General features: G+C 47.6%; 1 long non-coding RNA gene across 1 annotated transcript; it reads left to right on the top strand.

The window, feature by feature from the left end:
* Positions 1–2,436: 2,436 nt before the first annotated feature.
* On the top strand, positions 2,437–5,630 carry LOC132082906 (uncharacterized). Its single transcript, XR_009419892.1, has 2 exons — positions 2,437–2,509; positions 2,859–5,630. It is a non-coding gene; the product is annotated as an uncharacterized LOC132082906 (long non-coding RNA).

Genomic DNA, 5,630 nt, shown 5'->3' on the forward strand with positions numbered 1-5,630 from the left:
GATGGCGGCGGCCGCCCCCGCCCCCCGCCGCAGCCCCGCTCGGGATCCGCCGCCGCCGCCGCTCGCGCATCCCCCACGCGCCGCCCGCCCCGGCGGCCCGTCCGTCACTTCCGGCGGCCGCGGGAGGCACCGCCCCCTCATCCCCGCCCCGCCCGGCCCGGCCGCCGGCACCGGGAGGCGCTAGGGGGCGCTGTGTGCCGGGCCCGCCGCCGGGAGCGCTCCGGGCTTGGAGCGGGGGAGCCGCGCTCGGGGCCGGAGCTGCCGGAGAGAGTCCGCAGAGGGGCACTGGGGCTGGTGAAGGGTCAGGAGAGCAAATCCCATGTGGAGCAGCACCCAGAGGGTGTTCATCCTGAGAAATGGGGTCTTGGGAGGGCTTTGTCGCTCTCTACAGCTCCCTGAAAGGAGGCTGCGGACCTGTGAGGACTGGCCTCTTCTCCCAGGTAACAGGATGAGAGGACAAAGTCTTAAACTGCATGTGACGGTGTTCGCAGGGCTCTTAGGATGAGGGAAGAGACGAGAATGTTGACTCCATGTTTCAGAAGGCTTGATTTATTATTTTATGATATATATATATTACTAAAACTATCCTAAAAGAATAGAAGTAAGGATTTCATCAGAAGGCTAGCTAAGAATAGAAAAGGAATGATAACAAAGGCTTGTGACTGACCGAGACAGTCCGGACAGCTGGACTGTGATTGGCCATTAATTAGAAACAACCATAGGAGACCAATCACAGATCCACCTGTTGTATTCCACAGCAGCAGATAATCATTGTTTACATTTTGTTCCTGAGGCCTCTTAGCTTCTCAGGAGAAAAAAATCCTAAGGATTTTTCATAAAATCCTGTGACAACTGCACATTAGGTTGTACTTCAGGAGGAGTTTGCTCACAGAAAGGGTGATTTGATGTTGCAATGGGCTGCCCAGTGAGGTGGAGTTGGATGATGGATCCCTGTGAGGTGTTTAAGGAAAGCCAGGACCTGGCGCTTTGTGCCATGGTCTAGCTGATGCCATGGGTTGGATGATCTCAGAGGCCTGAATGGATTGTGTGTGACTCTATGGTAACTGATAAAAACGAGAGCAGGCTCCCAGTATTGAGGATGCTGCAACACTGACACTGGGTCTCCTGGAGCAGCCATGTAGCAATGTCCCAGATGGAGCAGCACAGATTCAGTGGGTCAGAAACCCCTTTTTATCCTGTTTTTTGTCCCTTTGGATTGGTTTCTTTTTGGATCCTGTGTTTGCATGAAGGTTTAAGGCCCTTGATTGGCCCATTACAGTTCTCATTTCACTTGGGGGGTATTGCAGTTTACTTAGGTGTATTATGGTACCTTGAGTACTGTATTTTTTATAGTTACCCTTTTAACCTCTTTTACAATGTAATTACCAAACTACATGCTTAACAATCTAGCCACTATTTTACAACAGATTCTAACCTATTTTTAACAATAACCATCATTATTATCATTATCACCATTATTACCATCAGTCACACTCTACTCTCCTAGGCTTGAGCTGCCAAACATTATCCTTTAAGGGATCTGGGAAGACTCTTCCAGCCCTGTGCTTGGATTGAAAAAGGAGCATTTCTTGTGGTTCTTCCTTGTCTGCTTGTGTGTGGGTCAGCCAGGAGAAAGTGATGATGCAAGCACTTACCTCAAGTACACTCAGCTGAGAGGCTTGGTCAGAAGAGGAATAAGCATGAGTTACAGCCAACTGCCCATCAGCTCAGCTGCAAGGAGTTTCCTTGCAACACAGATGAGAGAAAACACACACCTGGGTAGGTGAAGGGCATTCAGGCCTGTCTTGGTTTCAGCTGGGATAGAGTTAATTTTCTTCCTAGCAGCTGGTACAGAGCTGTGTTTTTGGTTTGGCACAAGAATAAGTTGGTAGCACACTGATGATTTGGTTGTTGCTTAGCAGTGCTTACCCCAAGTCAAGGACTTTCAGCATTCCATGGTCTGCCAGTGAGGAGGTGCTGGGAGGTAGCACCACTGGGACAGCTGACCCAAATTTCCAAAGGGATATTCCATACCACAGAATGTCATGCCCAGTATATAAACTGGGGGGGGGGGGGTCCTGAGAGGGGCTGATCCCTGCTCAGGAACAGGGTCTGGCATCAGTCAGCACGTGGTGAGCAACTGTATCATGCATCAGTTGTGTTTCTTGCATTGTATTCCTCTTTCTCTTTTATCTTTTATTTGTATCAGTTATAACAATAATAATAACAACAACAACAACTACTACTACTACTTATCCCTGTAGTGGTATAGAATATAAGAAAATAAAGATAGTGTAGAAATTAATCTTACCCCTAAGGAGTTGCAGCTGGGTTAATTATCAAAGATTAGGAACAGGCCTGACTTTAACAGGCCACAGCTGTGACCAATGAGAAGATGCTATAAAAGAGTGGGGTGGCTGGGTGAGAGGGAGTTGGAGTCAGTTGGCTGCTTTGTGAAGAGGAAAGAGTCAGTGCTCTGAGGAGCTGTCCACAAGAAAACATCAAGAAGGTATGAAACTTTTGTGATAAATAGACAATGGTATGGAACCCCTGAAATAAGACAACAACTTATCCCAATCCACAGGTTCTCCCTTTTTCTGACTCTTCTCCCCATCCTATTGGGGGAGAAGAAAGGGCTGTATGGCACTCAGTTACTGGCCAGGGTTAATCTATAGCACTTCTTTTGAGCATCTGATATGGGGCCCAGCAATAAAGATAAATCTGACTAGAATGCATTAGAACAAATACAAGTATTCATTATATTAATTTCATAGTTGCTGGTCACAATGTTGATTTGTTTGCTCTCAGAGTTGGTGTGCTTTTTCTTAATGTTGCATTATGTGTTACCTTACTTGCAGGATTTCCCATTCCAAATAATCCCTGTTGTGCTGTTTATCACCCATGGCAACAGAGCCAAGGTTATAATTTTCCATCTCTGGCTTATGATATGTTGGAATGGCTGGCCATGGACCTAACCTGGTGTTTGTGCTCAGCACTGCTGTCAGCTCTGGACTTTGGGAGCCATCTGTGGACAACTATTAATAATTACAGCTTTTACCTTTTATCCTTGGAGAACCAATCCGTGGAGGAGACATCTTTTGAAAGTTTTGAATTGGTAGTTTGAACCAGTTCCTATTGCTAGGTCTCCTGCATGTGTTCCAGGTCTGGCCTAAAGTCAAACAGCTATTTAGGAATCTTACCTAAATCCCAGACACTTGCCGTGGGATTGGATGCTTCCCAAGTGGCAGGGTGTGGAGGTGTATGGGATTTGCATGGCCAAGCTTTGGTAGCAGCAGGGGGGCTGCAGGGGTGGCTTCTGTGAGAAGCTGCCAGAAGCTTCCTCCATGTCCAGCAGAGCCCATCCCTGGTGGTCCCAAAGCTGGACATGCTGCTGGTCAAGGCAGGGCCAAGTAGAAATGGCAGCACCTCTATGATAACATATGTAAGAAAAACAACAATAACAAAAAAGAGGTTTTGGCCAGTTGTAATTGCAGCCAGAGGATAGTGGTGAGAATGTGTTGGAGGAACAGCCCTGCAGACACCAAGGTCAGCAGAGAAGGAAAGGGAGGTGCTCCAGGCACCAGAGCTGAGATTCCTTGGCAGCCCATGGTGAGGCAGCTGTGCCCTTGCAGCCCATGGAGATCTGCATCCACAGGGAGGCAGATCTCCACCTGCAGGCCATGGAGAAGTCCAATGCTGGAGCAGATGGATGCCTGAGAGGAAGCTGTTACTCTAGGGGAGGCCCATGGAGGGAGGAGCCCATGTTGGAGCAGCCTGTCCTGGAAGGACTGCACCCTGCACAAGAGTGACCCACATTGCAGCAGTTTTGGGATGATTGTTGCTCATGAGATGGATTCATGCTGGAGAAGTTTGTGGAGAATTGTCTCCTGGGAGGGACCCCATGGCAGAGCAAAGGAAGAGCTCCTCTCTCTGAGCAGCGGGACAATGTTGGGTGATGAACTGACCATTCCACCCATTCCTTGTTTCCCTGCACCACTGGGGGAGGAGCTAGAGGTGGGGGAAAGGTGTTTTTAAGGTTTTATTTAACCTCTTATTAAACTGCTTTGACTTTGTTAGTGATAATTTTAATTAATATCTGTAATTCTGGCCTGTTTTGTCTGTGACAGTATTCCATGAGGGATCGCTCCCATTCTCATCTCAACTCATAAACCTTTTGTTACTGTCCAGTTGTGGAGGGGAGTGAGTGAAAGGCATTGGTGGGAGCCTGGAATCCATCCAAGCCAACCCACTACAGTGGGATAGCATGGGCAGGTGCCCAGGACAGTGGGATCCTCCAGTGCATTGCAACTTCACCCTTGAACAAGTGCAGGTGGTGGAAAAACTAGTAAAACATCTGGAAAAAGTATGCTGGTGCCCTGGCTGCTCCAGAGAGACACAGATGATTGCAACATGCTGGGGCCTGGCCCAGGCCTGCTGGGTCCTCTTCAACCTTATTCATTACCCTCAAGGGGAGAAGTCGTCTCTGGATCTGATGACAAGAGAACAGGCCCTGCAGCTACTCTGACCCCAGTGACAGGCACAGCACCTGGCCCTGAGAACCAACCCATGCTGGTGTCAGCTGCTCCTGTACAGGAGAAAACACAGATGCAAAAGTCACCTTGTTCAGTAAAGGAGAACAAAGTGAGGTCACCACAAGAATGTGAGGAAGAGGCAGAACAAAGTGGGATCTTCCAGCACTGGGATACACACTTAGCAAAGGCCATGTGGTTAATCAAGACCAGAGGATCTGCTACTTTGGCTGGCCATGCCCAATCAAAACTTCCAGGTACTTTCATGTGGAAGGTGATAAAGTTCCTGTAATGAATGTAAAAAATATGCTGGGGAAAGCAATCTGGGTTACTGCTCCCTCAGGCAAAGGCAAACCCATTTGTGGGATGAATTCCATGCTCTGCACAATAAGCTGGAAGGGGGCATGTCCAGGGCAGCTGCCCAGAACTGTCCAAAGGGATATTCTTTACCATAGAACATCATGCCCAGTATATAAATTGAGGGGAATTGCTGGGAGTGGCTGATCACTGTTCAGTGAGGGGCTGGGCATTGGTCAGAGGCTGGTAAGTCATTATGTTGTACATAACTTGTTTCTTTGGGGTTTTATCCCTCTCTTTGTTGTCACCTTTTTCATTATTTTATTTCAACTATTAAACTGTTCTCATCTCAATCTCCAGGTTTTTCCTTTTTTTCCCCAGTTCTCCTCCTCTTCCCCAGGGGTGGGGGAGGAGTGAGCAAGTGGATACATGGTACTTAGTTGCTAGCTGACTCCATCACTTGAAATTAGAGAATAACATTAAGTAAAACACTAACAAGTCTTCCCTTGAGGTCTTCATATCATCCTGAATGTCTGTCATTTCTCTGGTGAGCCTCCCCAGTGGTTCACGTTTATTCTTGATATTGTTCATATTAATGGTTCAGCTTGCACCCACTAGACCTCAGAGGATGCCTTTTTTCCACCCTCCATTATCAATTTTTCAGGTATATCAGTGTCTGGACTGTTGGATCCCTTCTTGTCTGCTTCCTGAATAAAAAATAAAAAAATGTAGCCAGAGCTAATTCAGTCTAATTTTGATCTTTCAGTATTTTTCTTTAAGCACACAAAATAGAACTGGAGACAA

This window comes from Ammospiza nelsoni, chromosome 1, assembly GCF_027579445.1.
Source record: "Ammospiza nelsoni isolate bAmmNel1 chromosome 1, bAmmNel1.pri, whole genome shotgun sequence".
NCBI lineage: Eukaryota > Metazoa > Chordata > Aves > Passeriformes > Passerellidae > Ammospiza > Ammospiza nelsoni.